We start from the raw sequence: 20,022 nt of genomic DNA on the forward strand, positions 1-20,022 counted from the left end.
GAGGATCTCAGTCTAGACAGACAATCTGACTCACAGAGGCCAGGCCAGGGCAAAGGAGCCTGCACAGGTCTTGGTTTTCTGGGCCCAAGGTTCTTGTTTCCTGGTGTGACTTTTCTAAGACTCCAGGACAGTGTTAGGTGGGAGCAGTTCCCGAGGACAGAGGGGCAGGCTGTGGGTGGGGGGCTCAGGGGGAGGCTGGGGGCTCAGAGGAGGACTGGAGGCAGGTGGATCTTCTCGGATGAGGCCGGTGGGTACAGGTGAGCATGGTCAGTGGCCAGGGCGGTGGCAGGCCAGCTTCAGCTGCCCCGATTCCACAAGCCCCAGAGTCAGGGTCCCGGCCTGATCTCTCCACTTCCGGGTTGTGGCCGAGGCTCCGTGTCCCCTTCTGTAACCGGGAAGCGGGGAGGGGGGTGGGTGGCAGCAGAGCAGAGGGGCAGGTGAGGTCGCAGCTGCGGGCTCTGGGGCCTCTCTGCACGTGACGCGGTGGCAGCGCCCGCGCCACCCCCAACCCCGGGGCTGAATCCGGGAGGGGCGGCGGGGCCACCCTGAGACTCGGAGACGGGCTGCAGGACCGAGCCGCGGGCGCCGGGGGCCGGGAAGCCGCCGCAGTGCGGACCATAGGTGGCGCCACGAGGCTGCAGTTGGGCCTCCCCGGCGGCTCCCGCGGCCGCGCATCTCGGCCGTTCTCGGTCCCGCGTGGCCGTCCCCGCCGCCATCGGCCCGTCGGTCCGCGGAGACCCCCGTATGTGTTTGGGGCGCTAGGGGTCGCACCCCCGCCGGCGGAGGCCAAGGCCAAGGCCCAGACGGACGCGCAGGCAGGGGACAGGCGGACCCTTCGAGAGGCCGGATCCCCCACCTCATACACTGTCCCCGCAGCTGCCACCCAGGCCTGGGCGACCGAGGCTCCGGAGACGCGGGCCCTACACCCTCGGGCTTTCCTGGGCCTGCGGGGTGGATGGACCGGCTCGCTGCAGAGGCTGTGCTCTGGTGGGGGGGGGGGGCGTGGGGAGGGTCCTGGTGGCTGTGCGACAGCGAGTGGAGTCCCCCGTGTGGTGAGGGTAATCATGAGTGGGAACAGAGACGTGTTCCGGCCTTGAGAGTCCATGGGGAGGCCTGCGTGTGCTGTGCACGGGTTTGGGTGTCTGGGGTGGGTGCTGGGCACGTGCGTCCAGCCCGGGGAATTCTTTCTTTGTTCTTAGCGGAGGTCCCCGCAGGGGCAGAGAGATGGGGTGTCTCTTCCTCCCCCTTAAATCCACATCTCCCGGTTCCTGGGCTGCTTCCCCAAAGGGAAGACATGAGTGGGAGATGGTCACCATCCCTTTTTGAAGGAAACAGCTGGGGTGCTGTGGTGTGTGTGTGTGTGTGTGTGTGCATGCATCTAAGTGTGTGTCTTTGTAGGGCATCCTCTTGAGTGTACGCTGGGCCCAAAGAAAACTTTTGATCTCCCAGAGAAGGCCTGGAGGCGAAGCCCCGAAGGCAGGTGAGCTGGGGGGGGGGGGCAGCTTGAGGGGTGGGGGTGGGACTGACTTGCCCCAAATCAGCAGCAGCAGCAGCAGCAGCAGATATGTATGGCCTTGGAGGTGGTGAGCTGTGTGGAGGTTTTTGACCTGAGAACCGTTGTGTCCTTTCCCCCTCATTCCAGAATCCACACATTTCATAAGTAGCTGCCCTGAGCTCCGAGCCTGGAGTCGGGGAAGTAGGGTTGGGAGAGGGGGTTTAGAGAGGAGTAAGGCCCCACCCCTGTCAGACATGCCTAGTCCAGCAGAGCAGGTAGGACACATCTTCGGGGGCTGCACGTGTTGGGGGGCGGTGGTGATCAGAAGGGGAGGTGGGGAGAGAGACGGCCTAGCAGGAGCCAGAGGTTGGAGGACCTCAGTGCCAGAAAAAAGGAAATTTGAACTTTCTCCCATAGAAGCCGGGAGAATCTCTCTCCTAAACTGTGTCACCACCCTCACCCCACCTAGACATAGACACACACACACACACACACACACACGGATTCAGGGCATGCTGTGTGATCTGGGAGAGTTGCTTAATCTCTCTGAGCTGTATTTTCTTCCCTTCCCTCTTGGTAGCAAGCCCTGTGCCCACTACTGAGGACAGCAAAGGAGGCATGATCCAGGCCTGGCCAATCAGAGTGCCCCATCCTGGCGCTGTGGTTGGTTCAGAGATGGGCATGTGACCCCCTTGGCCAGAAGCTTTTCTGCCGGAACGGCTTTGGAACCTTCACTACCACGTTCTTTCTTTGGCTTTTGAGCCATAAATCCCTTATCGACTTTAGCTGGTTTGCATTTTCACTGTTCTGCGATTGGGAGAGCCCTGAGCAGATCAGAAATAATAAAGTACTTCCTGTGTGGCAGGTTCATTGACGCTGTGTGTGGCGTGCCCTTCTTTATGGGAGCTGCTTTGGGTAGGGGGAAAGAGCTGAGATTGGGAGACAGATCTCAGGGACCCACATCTCTGCAGTTCCTCCCTGAGTGACCCTGGACAGGTCACTGCCCCTTCCCGAGCCTTAGTTTCCTTGTGTGTAAAATAGACACACAGTTCCTCTCTCAGGACAGCTTCCAGGGCTCGGTCATGGCAGTGGTGGGCCTGCTGGAGGGGCGGGAATGGCTGTCCCGGGCCTCCTGAGTGAGAGGGTCCAGAAGAGGGGCGGCCAGGGGGCGAAGGCTCCCTGACTGAAGAGGGCTGGGGCTGTGTGGCCACAGTGGGGACTGCAGGAGTGAGGGAGTGCAGTGGCGGGGGCCGGGGGACCCCCATTCTTGCCTTGCCCAGATCAAAGGTAGGAGGCTGCAGTTTTGCTGGTGGGCTCAGAACCCCCTCCTCCAGCTGGGGACAAGGAACCAGGAAGAGCCAGCAGGAGAGAGAGAGGAGGCAGACTAGCTGCTGGCTGGAGCCAGAGGGTGGAGATGCTCTGACAGGTGCACGAGCCTCTGAGCCCGGACACCTGGAGCCTCACCAGCTCGGCTCACCAAGCAGAGATGTCTGCGACAATGGTGCTCCTATCCCTGAGGTCTCTGGCCCGCTGTCCCTCCTCGCCCCTTCTCTCTCTCTGGCCACCGCGGCCCCTTCTTGCCCTCCAGTCTCTCTCTTACCTACTCGCCACAGGACAGCCCGGTGGCCTCAAATCCAAATGCAACTATGAGCCGCGCTGGACCACATCGTGAATCCCCGAACCACCCTCGGGGCCCTGCCGGGCCTTCCGCCTCCGTCTTGCTGTACCGCGTCCGCATGTGCTGGGTGAACTGTGTTCCCGAGGGCCTCCCGACCCTGCACGTGGGCCTGTCCTCTGTCCTATCTGCGTGACACCGGCGAACCCCACCATCTGTGCGCTAAGGTCCTGAACCTATAGGTGATTGCGCGAGCGCAGGCTGCACTAGGCCTCTAGGGCAGCCAGTGTTCCACCCGGGGCCAGACGGGGGGACCTGTGATTCGTCGTCATCGTCAATGCTGGTCTGAGGAAGCCCCATCCAGGTTCTTAGCCCAGCCCCCTAAGAGCTCTTGCTGGCCACCCACCCAGACCCTCGCCCCCTTCTCTCCTTCCTCAAGGCTTTGTTCCCACCAGGGTGGCAGGATGAGTCTTTGGGGTGGGGCCATTGTCACCCTCTGCTTGTGTCCCCAGCTACTCTTCCCAGGAACTCAGACCCAAATCCAGGGACGGGGAGACACGTGGCCCTGTGGCCAGTGGAGAGCCCCCAGAGGGACCTGGAGAATAAAGAGACACGGCAAATCATTCTGGCAAACTAGAAAGACTCCACGTTGTGTCCTGAGCGAGGCGAAACTTGGGCTGAGCACACTGGCTCGGGCAGGGTGCTGAGCGCATCACTAGCTGGAAAGGTGACACACCTCAAGGGCCATGGCCAAGTAAGTTCTTTCCAAATGCTTGGTTTTGCTTTGTTTTTGTTGTCTAGGCTGATGAAAATTGTACTCTTTCCCCGCCATCAGAGAACTCAGAGGATGACGACTTCTTTTTACCACGCACTGGTTTTGCGTCCCCCTGTCTGTGATCCCAACACGGACAACTGTCAGGTGTTCCTGCTTCTGGGAAGTTACGGAGGCACGTGGAGGGAGGGGCACGAGCCCCGCCCCCTTCCCAAGCCTTCCCCTCTTTCCCGCCTGCTTCACCCCACCCTCCATGAGATCTGGACTCCTTAGGGGCAGGTCCATCTGGCTCTTCCCCCAGCCCTCCTCCCCCAGCAGGGCTGGGCACTGGGGAGGGTTTGAGGGATGCTGAAGGGCTGGGGGTTGGTGCTTTTCTTTACGAAACAGTAGTCATTTATTGAGCACTTACTGTTTGCCAGAGTCCATGCTGAGCATCGAGAGCCCTGCCTCCCTGGGTTCCAGGTCTATCAAGGGCTGGACGCTAATTATACATTATTTGATTTCAAGGAGGACACGAACTCATAGCAGGGCTTGGTCTCCACTGGGGGTGGTGGGAGCTGGGACCTCAACGGTGACAGAATGAGGGGCCCAAAGGGCAAGTTTGGATGGAGAGGCCAGCCAGCCAGGTGCAGGTCCTGAAGCAGGAGGGACAGCATTTTTTTTTTTTAACATTTATTTATTTTTGAGACAGAGAGAGACAGAGCATGAACGGGGGAGGGGCAGAGAGAGAAGGAGACACAGAATCGGAAGCAGGCTCCAGGCTCCGAGCCATCAGCCCAGAGCCCGACGCGGGGCTCGAACTCCCGGACCGCGAGATCGTGACCTGGCTGAAGTCGGACGCTTAACCGACTGCGCCACCCAGGCGCCCCGGGACAGCATTTTTTGAGGACAGGAAGGCAAGCCATGGAGCCAGGGCCCTGAGAGGGGGTGAGTAGTGAGGGCTGAGGTAGGTGAGGCCTGTGGAAGACAAGCACGTCGGAACCCAGACGTGGCAAAGACCCTGGGCGCGGTCCACAGCCTGTGGGAGCAGCCGCTGGAGGGTTTTATTTTCTTATTTTATTTTTTTTAATATTTATTTTTGAGAGAGAGAGAGAGTGCAAGCAGGGGAGGGGCAGAGAGAGAGGGAGACACAGAATCCGAAGCAGGCTCCAGGCTCTGAGCTGTCAGCACAGAGCCCCACGCAGGGCTGGAGCCCATGAACAGCGAGATCGTGACCTGAGCTGAAGTCGGGTGCCTAACTGACGCCCGTTGAGGCGTTTTAAAACAACATGAGGTGGGAAGGTGGAGGGGCCCGACTGGATCTGGGTTTCTAAAGGATCTTCCTTAGTCTGTGGAGGGGAGGATGGGTGGGAGTCGTGGAGGGGGAGGGATGGGGGTGCTGGGCCAAGGGAGGGGGCGAGGTGGGCGGGAAGGAGCGGTTGGTTTGGGGATGTGCTTTGTGATGGGGGTACCGGCACTTGCTGAGGGATGGGGTGGGGAGTGATAGGCCGGAGACGGGAGGGCCCTCCCAGGTTTCTGGCTCGTGCAGCCTAGCGGATGGAGGTGCCACGGCCAGGAGAAGGAGCAGGTCAGGGACTCCCAGCCAGGCCTGATGGGAGCCCTGGCGAGCCTTTGGCTCTGATCCATGCGAGGCTCTGGGACTCAGGAGCCCTGAGTGGCCTGTCTACATTGGATGTCAAGCCATATGGCCTCCAGATGTTTCCTGATCATTGAAGAATGTGAGTCCTGGGCAAGTGGGCCCATGGCCATGGGCATGGTGAGCTGCTCGGCTCCACCAGAAGGGGCCCTGGGCTCCCTAGTGTCTTACTCAGGGGAATGGACCTGGATGCAAAGCCTGCTGGTCCTCCACAGCTGGGCCAGCAGGGGAAGCCTGGATCTCGTTGGGGGGTGGGGTGGGGTAGTGAATGGTGGGGGCAAGGAGCACTGTCCCTGGAGTCAGACAGACCTGGGTTCAAATTCTGGCTCTCCCACATACTGGCTTGATGTTGGGCAACGGGGCCTCTCTGAGCCTCAGTCTCCCCATCTGTGAATGGAAATAATGATAATTCCTACCTCCTTATAGGCTTGTTGGAAAGGCTAAAATTAGGGAACATGCATGAAATAGCTCAGCACATAGTAAATTCTCAATAAATTTTAAGTGTTGTTGTTGGTATTATTATTATTATTATTATTATTATCATTACTGTTATTATAGATCTTGCACACAACGGTAAATATTCTACTTCCAGACCTTTGCAAATGCTGTTTTCCCCCCTCAGAATGTCCTGGTCCTGTTGGTTTACTCAGTGTCCACGTCAGGGATCTTATCTTGGAAGCCCCTCCAGGCTCACCCCGGCACCCAGCCGACTTGATTCATCGGTCTGTGTACCGCCCTATGCCTGGTGTACCCTCTTCACGGCACTGGCTCACCAATGGCTGTCTCTCCTCTCCTAGACTGGCCACCAGGGGTGCTGGGTCTGACTTTTCTCTGTGTCTCCAGGGCCCAGCCAGGGGCCCCCAGAAACCCCCATACCATGCTTTTTGGCTCCTTACTTGAACTCTGGCTCTCTCTACCCTCAGATGCTGAATGAACCCTCTGGGCTCAGCATTGGGAGGCCTGGGCAGGGCCCGGCAGTGAGGTGTGGGATGTCAGCTGAAGAGGGCAGGATCCAGGATCCACACTGGCCTGGGCTGGGCTAGGTGTGAAGAAGGGGGCCGGAAGGCCCAAGAAGAGCTGACGTACCTATGATGGAGGAGACGGAGGTTGAGCCCACATGAGCGAGAGAGGTGGTGGCCATCTTGCTTGTGGCCCCCTTGAACGCAAATACAGGTACGAGGGAGCAAGAAATGTGGGGATCTTTGTCAGGGGCCAAGGCCCAGGCAGGCAGGTGGCCTAGGTCTGGAGGCATGGACAGTCCTGCTGCTCCATTGGCCCTGGGCTGAGGTCAATTCCAGGCCTCTCTCCTCAGCCTGAACGGGAGACCCAGTTGGCTTGATGTTGGGTTTTGAGTGGAGAGGAGGGATTTTATGGCCTTGGTGAGGGGAAGTGGCAGAAAGGCAGGGGGTAGATGGCTTTCCCGGAATCCCAGATCGCGCTTTAATAATTTGTTTCAGAATTAATGTCCATTCACGCCATCTTCACTGTTCCAGCTCATTGGAAGATTAAATAAAAACCCGCGCCACCCTCCCCCCACCCCCGCCCCCCACATGGAGGGAGACCAGCCCCGTTCTTTCTGGCTGGGCTGGCTGCCTGAAGCCAGCACAGGAAATAAATCTCTCAGAGAAAACCACTTTGCTCACACGATTTCAATCCAACAGGGCATAGTGGCCCCAGTCACTTCTTGTTTTATTTAGCTGATAATCTTTTATTGTATCAGGAGACCCTCCCAGAAGCACCATGTCTCTACAGATCCGAGGCCTCCCCAGACCGCTGGGCCAGGCCTCCTGAGTGGAGCACATGCTCCCCCCCATCTCCCGAGTGTCTTCCCCTTTCTGCACGCCACAGTGCCAAGGACCCCGGAGGGTGGATTCTCGGGTCCCAGGGCACCAGGGAAGGGACGGGCAGTGGCCGCCTCCAGCTCCAGTGCCCAGACCCAGGCCTCTATGGACCTCTGGGCCTCCAATGGCAGCATTTTGTGTTCTGGGTACCAACTCAAGGAGGCTCATCCGCCAGTGAGGCTGGGGGCAAAGTCCAACCGAGGCATCACTCACTCACTCAGCAAATATTTATCGTGGGCCTTCTCTGTGCCAGACTCCGGGAATAAGAAGTGACGAGACAGACAGGTTCCTGCCGTCTGTAGTTATGGCCTTTCCTGGAGTAAAGCCTTTGTTTTACTGTATTCTCTGATTACACTTTCCTCCTCGTGTGCCATTTTCTCTGACTCAGGCGTATTCTTTTTCTCTGTTTGTTTTTTTTTAATTTCTTATGGGCTATTAAGGACAGAAGCCAAGATAGTAATAATATTTAGAAGTATTAGGAGTTGATAGAGTCTTCCAAAGATGAGTAAAAGCAAATCTTCACATCAAAGGGGCACATGATTGGATAATGATCACAAAAAATCCAATAACCTTGGGGTCAGGAGAGAAAATCAGACAGCATTAAGATACTAGAGTTCTACTTCATCCGATGTTTATGAATTTTTTACTATCATTCTTTTTAGTGTGCCTCTTTATGCTAGTATCAGCCAAGCTTTGTTATGTATTAATAAACTTTCCCACACAAAATTCTTTGTGCTTATAAGTCATATCTATCATATCTTTCATAGCTCAACCCGGGCTCACTAGACTCTTTTTAATTCTCCCTAGGGCTTCATAAATGTTATGTAAATAAAAATTTGGTTCTGATTTCAATACATTTCTCATTTTTAAATTTTCCATTTTTTTTTTTTTGAGAGAGAGAGGGCGCAAGTGAGTGAGGGAGAGAGAGAGAGAGAGAGAGAGAGAGAGAGAGAGATTGAGGGAGAGAGAGAAGCAGGGCTCACACGAAGCAGGGCTCGAGCTCACCCGATGTGGGACTTGAACTCATGAACTGGGAAAGCATGACCTGAACCGAAGCAGATGATTAACGACTGAGCCACTCAAGCGCTCGTGTTTTTAAATTTTCTAAAATACTTTTTAGGGACACCTGGGTGGCTCGGTTAAGTGCCCGACTTTGGCTCGGGTCATGATCTCACAGTTCGTGGGTCCAAGTCCTGTGTTGGGCTCTGTGCTGACACTTCAGAGCCTGGAGTCTGCTTTAGATTGTGTGTCTCCCTCTCTGCCCCTCCCCTGCTCATAACTCTGTCTCTCTCTCTCAAAAATAAACATTAAAAAATTTTTTTTAACTTTTTATTTTATCGTTAATTATGTAGACTTAACGAAAGTTGCAAAAATAGTTATGAGAGTCCAGGATACCCTTCCCCCGGCTTCCCACAAAGGTAGTATCTTGCAGAGCTGTGAGACGTTACCAAAACCAGGAAAATCAGGGACGCCGCCTGAGTGGCTCAGTTGGTTGTCTGACTTCGGCTCAGGTCATGATCTCACGGTTCGTGGGTTCGAGGCCCGCATCGGGCTCGCTGCTTTCAGCGCAGAACCCACTTTGGGTTCAGTGTCTCCCTCTCTCTCGGCCCCTCCTCCACTTGCGCTCTCTCAAAAATAAACATTAAAAAAGGTTATTAAGGAAAAAAAAAAAAAAGAAACACAGCTTAATACAAATTTCTCCAGATTTTACATGATTTCATTTCTGTGTTTCCATGCAGTTTGTATGACTCAGATGCATTTAACATTATGTTTATTTCCCCTAACTTAAAAAAATTTTTTTTAACGTTTATTTTTGAGACAGAGACAGAGCATGAACGGGGGAGGGTCAGAGAGAGAGGGAGACACAGAATCTGAAACAGGCTCCAGGCTCTGAGCTGTCAGCACAGAGCCTGACGCAGGCCTCAAACCCGCAAAAGGTGAGATCGTTACTTGATCTAAAGCTGCCCAGGAACTCCTGCACTCCTTGACCTGTCATACCTGCCCCGCGGGGCCCTCGGGGACGCTCAGCATCTCCACGCACAATGGCGAGGTCAGGTGACAGTGCGGAGGACATCTGACAGGGCCCCGATCACATTCCCTGCGGCCCTGCTCTGAGCCAGGTGCGGGTGCTGGGGAGCCAGCGGTGGCCAGACGCGCAGGGTTCTTGTCTTCACGGGGTGGCTGGTCAGTACGCCTTCGACTCTGACTTGCCGAGGGAGGTGGTTAGATCCATCTCTTGCAAGGGGAGGGCTTGGCCGGGTACCGGGAGCTGGAGGCCATCGAACTGAAGCTGTGGGCCATGGAGCGGGCCCAGGGGTTGAAGCAGCCCAGGGCGCAGGGCCAGGCCGGGGAGGAGGAGGGCACAGGGACCTCGAGGGCCAGGGATGAGCCCTGGGACCCCCACGGAGAAGGTGGAGTAGGACCGAAGACCAGTCTACGTGGACAACGTGGACAAGGGGGCAGGGCCCAGGAGCTGGAGGCCTACTTCATTTCCTGTGGGGATACCCACTGGGTCACCAGGCTGTGTGACAGGTTCCCCGGACACCCCGAGGGCTATGCCTACATGGAGTTTGCCTCCGAGAGCTCAGCCTAGGCCGCCGTGGAGCTGGACAAGAGTGTCTTCCAAGGCCGGGCCGTCAAGGTGCTGCCCTAAAGGACCAGCTCCACGGGGATCAGCTCCGTGCACCTCGGGGCCTCGTGGGGACAGCCAGGCGCCAGGGGAGGACTATTCCCCCCACCCCACGCCAGCAGGCCACGAGGACAGAAGTTTCTCACCATGGTATTCCCGGACTTTGAGAGTGGGGGGCTGGGTGGGTCAGGAGTAAACAGCTGTGCTCCAGGCAGGACTGTTTATTCAGCACAGAACTGCCCTGCCCCCTTCACTCTCTGGGGCCTCTTGTTGGGAGCTTCAACGTGTCCCCTCCCACATTTGTATGTTGAAGTCCTAACCCCTGTACCTCAGAAAGAGACAGTATTTGGAGATAGGGTCTTCGGGGAATTAATGAGGTTGAAATGAAGTCATGAGGGTGAGTTCTGATCCAGTATGGTGTCCTTATGAAAAGAGGAAATTAGGACACAGAGGGATCCAGGGAGAAGTCAGCCATCTGCAAGCCAAGGAGAGAGACTTCGGGAGAAACCAACCCTGCCGATCTTACACTTCCGGCTTTCAGAACTGCAAGAAAGCTGGGTGCCTGGGGGGCTCAGTCGGTTAAGCATCTGACTTTGGCTGAGGTCACGATCTCATGGTTTGTGAATTTGAGCCCCGTGTCAGGCTCTGCGCTGACAGCTTGGAGCCTGGAGCCTGCTTCGTTCGGCTCAGGTCATGATCTCACAGTTTGTGAGTTCAAGCCTCACGTCAGGCTCTGTGCTGACAGCTCAGTGCCTGGAGCCTGCTTCAGATTCTGTGTCTCCCTCTCTCTGTCCGTTCCCCGGTCGTGCTCTGTCTCTCAAAATTAAACATATATATATATATATATATATATATATAGTACTGTAAGAAAGTAAATTTCTTTTGTTTAAGCCTGTGGTACAGTGTTAGGGGAGCCCTCATCAAGGAATCCACTCTCCAGTGTATTAACCTACACTCAGGGGAGGGAGCAGCGTGGCCCCCAGGAGCCGAGACCAGATGAAACATAAGATACTCAGTCCAATTAGAATCACAGATAAACAACAAACACTTTTTTTTTTTTTTTTTTTTAGCATAAATTGAGTGGGATACACTTACACTAAAAGTAAAAAAAGTCATCGTTCACCTGAAATTCAAATGTAACCGGCTGGCCTGCATTTTCGTTTGCTCGATCTGGATCTGGCCACCGGCCTGAGACCTGAGGCAGAGAGGCTCCCAGCAGGACAGTGGCTCAAGGACACACGGGCCAGTCCTGCTGCCCAGACCCCGGTGAGAGCCGGAGGCTGCTTCCCAGGCCTGGGCCACCCTCCCCAAATGGTTCCGTCTCCCGCACAAACATATTTATTGGGCTTGATGGCAAACAGATTATGCTTGTCCCGGGAAGGGCAGCTCGAAAGAGAAAACCTTGAAGTCCGGGAAATAATGATGGGGGGAGTTAAATTAAAGTGCATAAAACCCTCCCGAGAGATAACGTCAGGGTGAGTTACAGGCCCGATAAGGGACTGGGGGCTCACAGAGGGGGCTCAGAAAGGTCGCCTGGCGGCGTGCAGAGGACCAGGAATCATAAATATGGGGCAAGATGCCCAGCCGGGGTCGCCGGGGTGAAAATATTGGGGTCATTCCAAAAACAATTATCCTGCTTGGTTTGCTCTTCGGGTCTTGTAAATCTTTCACCTTTTATAAAAGATTTCTGGGGGAAGAAGCACTTTGGAAGCTTTAACTGATTTTTGCGGCCGCTTCCTGGTGGTTCTGCTAAAAGAAAACAAAAAGACAAAGGGGAAAAAGTAATTACCCAGCATTCTCAGGGGCATAGGGAAGGGCTAACGGGTTTCTTCTTATTCCTTGGAGTGTGTGGGCTGCCCTGGGTTTTGACTCACTCCATTTGGAGTCTGGTCACAGTTTAACAATTAACGTGTTCCGTTTCAAGTCCAGTCTCAGCGGGGCTCAGCTTTTGGGGGGCAGATGTGGCAGCCGTGTGGCGGCCATCTTGACAAACGTGGTGGCCATTCTGACTGAAGAGGCGGCGCCTTGGCCTATGTGGCGGTCCTCTTGGCTCATGCGCACCACATTCAGGGTCCTGAGGCTGCAGTGTGGGTCTAGACTGTGCCTGGCCTCAAACTCACTGCTCTGCTGTATCCCCTGTTTTCCCATTGTCTGTCCAAGGGGAACCCCGGTTCAAACTCTGTGCCTCTGTGTCTCTGTGTTCTGGGACAATCTGCAGCGCCAGCAGAAGATGATAATTCATTCTGCATCAGTGTATGGAGAGCTGTTATATGCCAGCCACCCTGTGGGCCCTGCTGCCTCAGGCTCAGCTGAGGGCTTCCTTTGGGAGGCAGGCATTTCCTAGGTTTCCCTGTCCTCTGGCCACAAAATTGGTGCTACCTCAGAAATCTCTCTCCCATCTACTAGCTCATTTAATCCTCACGACCCTGTAAGAAGGGGGATTATTAGCCCTATGTTACAGATAAGGAAACTGAGGCTCCGAGAGGCGAAATGATTGGCTTAGTGCCACACAAATAGGGGATAAAGCAGAGAGGTAGGATTCCAATCCAGACTCCAGAACTGTGTTCTTCTTTGTGTCCATGCCTTTCGGTCAAGAACAATGGAGGGTTAAGACTGCTGGGTCTGGAGTCAGATGAAACCTGGGTCGAAATTGCTGCCCTGCTTCCTCCTAGCTGTGTGATTGATCTTGGGCGAGTCACTGAGCACTCTGAACCTCACTCTCTTCATCTGTCTAATGGGCACAGTGCTATAGTTCTGCCCCACGCCCCTCCCCCTGCTGTGTGTGCTGTGGAGTCGAGAGGCTTATGCACCCAGAGTGTGGAGCCCAGGCCTGGAGCCTCTACTGCCCTCTAGCGGTGGAAGCCGTGGTTTATTCGTGAATATCTGTGTATGGGATTTTTCCCAGTCATCTTTCTGGTCAACCAGCTCCCAAAAGGGTATAATTATTCCAATTGAATAAATGTTTGCTGAGTGGGCCATAGACTTCCTTTAGGTTCAAGCCAGACTGTGCAAAAGAAGGGTAGGAGGAGGATCAGAGATGGGGGTGGCCATGCCCACCCCAAACTAAACCCAGAGTGTTCGCATAGGAATATCGTTCATCGATTCATTGATTCATTCGTTGATTCATTCATTCCACAAATGTTATTGTGTGGAGGGCCTGCTCTGCTAGGTGCTGGGAATACAGTGAATGGGGACCAAGAGGACTTGAGTCCCCCGGGCTCAGAAATCATATCCAAGGCTGAGAGGCAGATGGGAGCCAAAGAAGCCAGGGAGGAGGCCACTGCTGTGTGGTACAGAATAGTGAAGATGGGAGTCTGGACAAAGATGGAGTGATGATCCCCATGGAAGCCTATGGGATAACTGAGGCTCAGAGAGGCAAAGTGATTTGCCCGAGGTCACACAGTTAGTAGGCGACACAGCTGGTTTGTCTGACTCTGGAGGCCACGTTCTCAGCTGGTCCCTGACACGGTTTCCCTTGGATTGCCTGAAAGAGCATTACCAGCCTCAGTTCTGACTTACCCCAGTTCTAGAAACATGTACACATGCTTTGGCAAAAGGGTGCTTGGGAAATGCTGCCTACGTCAGCCCCTTCCTAGGGCAGAGTAAACGGTGGTTAGTTAAAGGCTCTGAGAAGTCCTGCAGGAGAAGAGCCTGCTGAACAGGTACAACACAGCATTTCCCATCTATGTCCATGGAACCCTTTCTGGGGCCGGGACGCCTTCTGGCTTCGTTCCATTCATTCACAAACCTTTGTTGGGCACATACTACATGCCAGGCACTGACCCCTGTAGTCCCCGCCCCCAGGTTGCAGAGAGTTAGTGTAAGTCACTTCCCCGGGGCTTCACCCTAAGACAGTGCACCTGGGCAGGAGGAGGGTGTAGAAGATTGTCACCCACCTGCGCATTCCTGAGCTCCTGTGGACAGACACCTGCCTGCACGACCCCCTCCTTGGCCCAGTCAGGGCCAGCATTGCTGGTCCCACCGGGGCCCTCGGACGCCCCCACAGTCTCCCCCTGGGAGTTGGTGCTCAGAGGTGAAGGAGTGACAGGGTGGTGGCCGTGCAGATGCGGTCTTGGGGGCTGGTGCTTAGGGGTATCTTCACCACCGGGATGCCCAAAAGGAGCCAGAGAGAGGGAGAGGTGACCCAGAGCCCAGGCCTCTGAGAAGGGGAGTGTGGCCCGGTCCTCGAGGGCCCCGCTTGGTTCCCACAGTGCCTGGCTGTGCTGAGGCCTGGGGGTTTTTATGGGGCTCCCGTTGCCCGCGTTCTCGTGGGCTTCTGTTCCTTGCAGTCAAAATGCCTTGGCTAAGAGGATGCCTTCGGGGGGTCAAAGCCACCCAGCTCTGGCGGGGCCCTCCCTGGATGCCCTGGAAACCAGAAACTCCAGTCAGCAGCGGGAGGAGCAGAGCAGCAGAGGCGGGCCTTGCCAGCTCAGGCAGGCTTCCTAGAGGAGGAGGAGGTGTTGGAGTCAGGCCAGCCGGACAGCCCAGTTCAGGCATCTGCTGGAAGGCTGTGGATAGGACGGTGAGGAGCAGGGGCTTGGGCAGCTGGAACGGCCCTGTTCAAATCCCAGTTCCGCCCTCAGCAGCCGTGCGACCTTGGGAAAGCGACAGGACTCCTGTGAGCCTCGACTTCCTCATCTGTCAAATGGGATAATGACAGAGCCTCAAGGTGATCTTTAAGGCCGTAGCCCAGGGTGGCCCAGAGGAAGATGCCACTGGTGGGAGTGTTGGCCCCGCAACAGAGACAGGGTTCTTTTCCTTGTCTTCGCATTCTTTTTCTCCTCCGAAGAACCAGAGACTCTCTGGAAAGTACTCCTTGACCTGAAAAAGCCCCCAACTGGACGCTCCTGTGGGTCTGTTCCGGACATGACTTTGCAAATCAGATGTGACAGGGAAATGTGTGCCAAGATGGTGGCCAGCTGTTCGGCTGTGGGGAAGGGGCTGCTTGGAGACGTGTTCGGCCTCCTCGGAGAGCAGACGGCCGTCGGCTTCGGCTCTGCCCGGGGCACAGGTGTGTGAGGGTGGGCGCCCCTGCCTGGGAGGGGAGGGAGGGTTAGCGGGCTGCTGGTGGATGAAGCACACACACACACACACACACACACACACACACACACACACCACTATTCCCCGGGGGCGCTGTGGTCGAAGCGAGGATTCCACCTCCACTGTGCCCGTATGGAGGAGGGAGCCCTACAGGTGGGGACATTCGGGACTGGAGTCAGAGGCAGGTCCAGGTCCCACGAACACCCCTTTCCTTGCTGGGCAAACTCCTTCACCCTTTAGGCCTTGTTATTGCGGAAGGATGCTGTGGACCCCCACTTCTCGCTGAGTTTGAGAAAATTAAAAAAAAAGGTATTTAGCAGAGTGGTTGGCACATAATAACTGCTAAAGAGGTGCCCAGATTTTACCTGCCCCCTCCCCTGCTCTGGTAAATGGGGCCCCTTCCCCCGAGCCCCAAAGTCATGGACCTGCTGCCCATCATGGTAGCTCAGCCCCTAGCCCCAGGGATTGGCCCAGGGATGGACACGTGATCCCTGTGGGGCCAATCAGAGACCTGGCCTGGGATGTGTATATGGTATTTGGGAGAGAGATCCTTCTGAGGCTTGGAAATCTTGTCTAGGTCATTCTTGCCATGTGGAGGATGCCTTTTTTCTTCTTCTTCTTCTTTTTTTTTTAAGTTTATTTGTTCATTTATTTAAGTAATGTCTACACCCAGGGTGGGGCTTGAACTCATAACCCTGAGATCAAGGGTTGCATGCTCTACCAACTGAGCCAGCCGGGTGCCCCAAGGATGCCCTTCTCAGGAAGAGAAAATGAGGCCCAGAAACGGCACAGTAGAGCTGAGGGGCATCAAGGTGACACAGGGCACTGGTGACGCTTACGTTGACCAAAGGCTGGTCTCCCGCGTTGGGAGGTGCGAGTGTCAGCTGGGAGGGGCTCTGTGGCAGCCTAGGAAGGACGTCTGGTCCCTGCTCCCCAGGGAGATAAGTCCCTCTCCTGAACCCAAAAGTCTCCTTTTGCGGCATGGGAGAAACCCCATCCGGGAGTAGCCGCCGGGAGGCCCGCTCTCCATAGAAGTGGAGGATTTCTTGGCTAAGCATGAAGACAACCATCTGTGAGCTCTAGGCCCCTGTGGCACCGCGGCCGTGGGTCCCACAGCAAGGCTGCCTGAGCTCAGAGGGAGGCCGAGGAGTCACCTCTTGCTAACAGCTCTCTCCACGGACGGGCTGGACTTGAAAGGCACTGGCCTTTCTCCTGCTTGGAGAGTTCCTCTTGCAGTTCTCTGCCTTGGAATCTGTCCTCCCCCGGCATTCACCACTTGTGCTCCAACTAGATCATTCTGAGCCACCCGGCGCCTTTACCAGGAGCCCCTGGCCGCGAACAGAAGAGGGCTGTGTCTGCTTCTACTCCCCAGGCCCAGCAGCTTCTGTTACAGACATCTGGCCACCTGAGCACCTAGAGACAGGGTCATGGCCTCATGGACCAGGAGTTCCCAAGGACAGGCTCTACATCAGATCATATCCATACATTCAGGGCCTGTTTGGGCAGACTCCAAGGTAGGCATTGGTGGATGCTTGTTGAATGAATGCTGAATGCTTACATTCTTCCAGAGTTGAGGAACTCACTCCTCATCAGGAAACTGCTCTCACCTTATAGTAGCTGCCTTGAAAGGATTCCTTGGGTTTCTTCTGGGGTGGGTTAGACGGGGATCCCTACCTGGCTCCCGGGTCCCCCAGCCTCCCACAATGGCAGCAGCTCCCTCTCCCCATGCCTTCCTCTTGCCAGGATGGAGACACTCTGTAAATCTAAGTTAACACGGCGGCTGCTTTAGTCGCAGACCCTGGTTGGAGTCTAAACTGTGGCTTGTCTCTGTCAGTCAGGGCATTCTATCTTCCCCTGAAAGCCATTAGAAAGCAGAGCTGCCCTCTCACCGGATTTCAGGTCTCCGCGCTAAATTTGTAATTCTGGTTAACGATTGCTTGGACAGAGGCCTTCCCTCCACATTGCCTCGATCATGGCTGGCGGCTCCTACGGCCCCGGGGCCTCCCTGGGCGTGACCTCACCAGATCCCCTTAGCAGCCCATGAGGGACGTCTTATTATTTCTGCCTGCGTCTCACAGATGGGCCGTCAGGCAGATGGAAGGATTCACTCCAAGACCCTGGCACGGTGACTCCGGCCGGAGGGTGTGGGCCCCGGTCAGTGCAGCCCCCGACCCCAGAGTGCCAGCTGTGGGGAGAGTGCTCATGCAGGCCCCAGGCCCTGACCTTGGATGCCCCGGGGGACATGAAGCCCCCACCCCATTTGCCCCTAAAGGCAACTGTGGGCCCCCCTCCCCGCCATTATCAGAGCCTTCCCCTGGCTCTTCAAGGCCTACCCCAGGAGGGGGAGTCCTAGGAGGCCGCAGCCCGTGGGCCAATCATGAGGCTTCGCAAAGACAGCTTTGGGGGGCCCTGCATTGTGGGGTGATTGAGGACTCACTCTAGGGGCTGGAGCCAGGTACAGATCAACCAAAACGATCTACTCGAGTTTGCACACATGTCATCATCGTGGACCCCTCGGCAAGGCCAGCCAGTTCACCCTGGAGGTCACCTACTCTGTGGAGCCGATGACAGCCCCCTTTCATGTGTATTCTCTCAAACATCACCTGTGCACAGGCTGACCTTGGCCCTGTTTGGGGGCCAGGAAACAGGCACAGAAAGCACACCAAAGTCACCCGCTGGCAAGTGGCAGAACTAGCGCTTGACCCCATCCTGACTGCAGCGCCTATGCCCTTGGCCCCGGGCCATCCTGGCTCCCCAGACCGGGGCTGCTCTAGTGAATTCTCCCCATAGCCACAAAGCAGCTGTGACTTTCCAGTAAGGAAACGAGACTTCTGACACCTCCCCAGGATCCCAGGGTTTGGCTCAGATGCTCCCCAGGCCAGAGGAGTAACCCCCAAGATGAGGTGGGTGCAGAGGTTTGGGGGCCACCTTGATCTAGAACTTTCCTTCTCTCCTAATTTACAGCCTCCGCCATCCTTTTTCTCCAATGTACATCAGCTAAACCCTTAAAAGAGTCAAGGGCTTGAAGAATGCTAAAAATTTAATGTATGTTAAAAGGGTATTAAATTCTAAACTAAAATTTACATGGGAATATGACATTAAAATATTTTTAGCTTTCAGGAAGCTGGGGGCTGGAATGCTATAACACAGACGAATTTTATCATTTTAAAAAGACTTAGCCTCACAGTATTTCTTACGTATTCATGGAGGGAATGCATACAGATGGGAGCTCTGTCTGGAGTTTCTCTGCAGAGGCAGGCGGGGGGGGTGGGCGTGGGGTGGAAGGGGGTGGGTGGGCACTGAGAGGGGGGCGGGGAGGGGGGCTCAGAGATCTTCCCTAGGGGCCTGGGTTCACGCCCTGAGGCCTGAAGTCCTGCTGGCTGGGAAGACCTTGGCCAGGGTGTTCCCAGTGAGTATGTGACCTGGGCACCCTTGTCTCATGGCTGCCCACCCCCCACTGTGCACCAGGCCTGCGACATTATCTTATTTATGCCTCATGCAACTGCCATAGGGCTCCCTCTAGCCAGTGGTGCAGCTCAGGAGCAGTGTCCTGCTTCTGAATTAGGAGGGGGGAGCCCCAGGGATGGGCAGAGCTGGGTCCCTGACACAGCTGCCTCTCCCCAGACCACCCCTGCTCCAGGTGTCACAGGGCAGAGAGCCAGAGGGGCTCCTCTGCCCACCTGCTCTGGGACCCTGTGACCCAGCAAGGGTCCCCAAAGGCCTATTACACTAGAGGTCATGGTCAAGGGAGGGCCCTGCACTTGGTGGCCCATTCAGTCCTTGTCACAGCCTGGGGGGCGCTGACTGGGGACGGTTGTCCTAGGCAGCCCAGAGTGGGAGCTGAGTGCATACCAGCCCAGGTTGGTCACTGACCCCTTATCACTGAGATGAGCTCTCTCTAAGCAGTTTATTTAAAAAAAAAATTTTTTTTAAGTTTATTTATTTTGAGAGAGAGAGAAAGAGAGCACGCATGTGTGTGGGTGAGGGGCAGAGAGAGAGAGGGAGAGAATCTCAAGCAGGCTCTGCACTGTCAGCACAGACCCCGACTCGGGGCTCGATCTCACGAACTGTGAGGTCACGACCTGAGCCAAAATCCAGAGTCAGACACTTATCTGACCGAGCCACCCAGGCACCCCTGAGAGGAGTTCTACTTTCTCCATTTTACAGATGGGGAAACTGAGGCTCCTCAATCACCTGGCTGGACAAGGGCAGGCCGGGGCTTCCTACCTGGGGCTTTGACTTTAGGCCACGGCTGTGTCCTGGAGGAGGCCCCTGAACCCCTGGGGTTGGTGACATCGGAAAGGCCCAGCAGACAGCCCTCCCCACCCTGGCTGAGGGCACCTGCAGTCGGCCAGGACGGGGCGGGGAGAGCGGCTCAGACTGGCAGCCAGCTCTGGTCCCAGGAGGAATCCCGGCCAGGACAGGGGCCGGCACGGGCAGAAATGACCACTCGCTGCCTGGCGGGCGCCTCCCCAGCCGCCGCACCTCCGGGAGGTCACTCATTGGCAGTTAAAAATCTATTGTGACTTGTCAGAAAAATGAATAAATGGGCACATTATTTTTTCATTCCAGACCTCAGCATCTGTTTGTCTAATCAGGAAGGAGAGTGGGGAAGTCGGCAAGGGCTGCTGTGCACGTTTCATGTAAGTTTTCCTCTGTCAGAGGAGTTTAAATGGGTAATGAACAGGCTGTGGTGATTTGAAATATAATCCCATTACGCTGACGAGATTACAGGGCTTCGAGACTTCACAAATCACTCTTAGGGCTTTTATAGCAAACACCACCCTGTTGGGACTTTGCATTTAAGCAGAGGTGTTTGGTGGGAACAGAACATGACAGGCTTAACTCTTTCCCCCTCCTGGGCTGCTCTGTGAACAGCAGGGCCCTCCCTGTGGGGCCTTGGTGGTGCCTGCAGGATGTGGGGCGTTTAGGCCTCATCGGCCATCGGGGGCCAAGACGGAGGCCGGTCGGGAGGCTGGAGGCCACTTCCC

The 20,022-nt window shown here is 55.7% G+C and overlaps 2 long non-coding RNA genes and 1 other non-coding gene across 3 annotated transcripts; all 3 read left to right on the plus strand.

Moving 5' to 3' along the window:
- Positions 1 to 1,064: 1,064 nt before the first annotated feature.
- On the plus strand, positions 1,065 to 2,369 carry LOC109493970. Its single transcript, XR_006588832.1, has 2 exons — positions 1,065 to 1,480; positions 2,076 to 2,369. It is a non-coding gene; the product is annotated as an uncharacterized LOC109493970 (long non-coding RNA).
- A 2,940-nt stretch (positions 2,370 to 5,309) lies between these two features.
- On the plus strand, positions 5,310 to 7,700 carry LOC109493640. The gene is made up of 2 exons (XR_002147919.3): positions 5,310 to 6,691; positions 6,976 to 7,700. It is a non-coding gene; the product is annotated as an uncharacterized LOC109493640 (long non-coding RNA).
- A 3,921-nt stretch (positions 7,701 to 11,621) lies between these two features.
- LOC111557689 lies at positions 11,622 to 11,734 on the plus strand. The gene has a single exon (XR_002737917.1). It is a non-coding gene; the product is annotated as a U5 spliceosomal RNA (small nuclear RNA).
- The last annotated feature ends 8,288 nt before the right edge of the window (positions 11,735 to 20,022 follow it).

The sequence above is a fragment of the Felis catus genome, chromosome D4, assembly GCF_018350175.1.
Source record: "Felis catus isolate Fca126 chromosome D4, F.catus_Fca126_mat1.0, whole genome shotgun sequence".
Lineage (NCBI taxonomy): Eukaryota > Metazoa > Chordata > Mammalia > Carnivora > Felidae > Felis > Felis catus.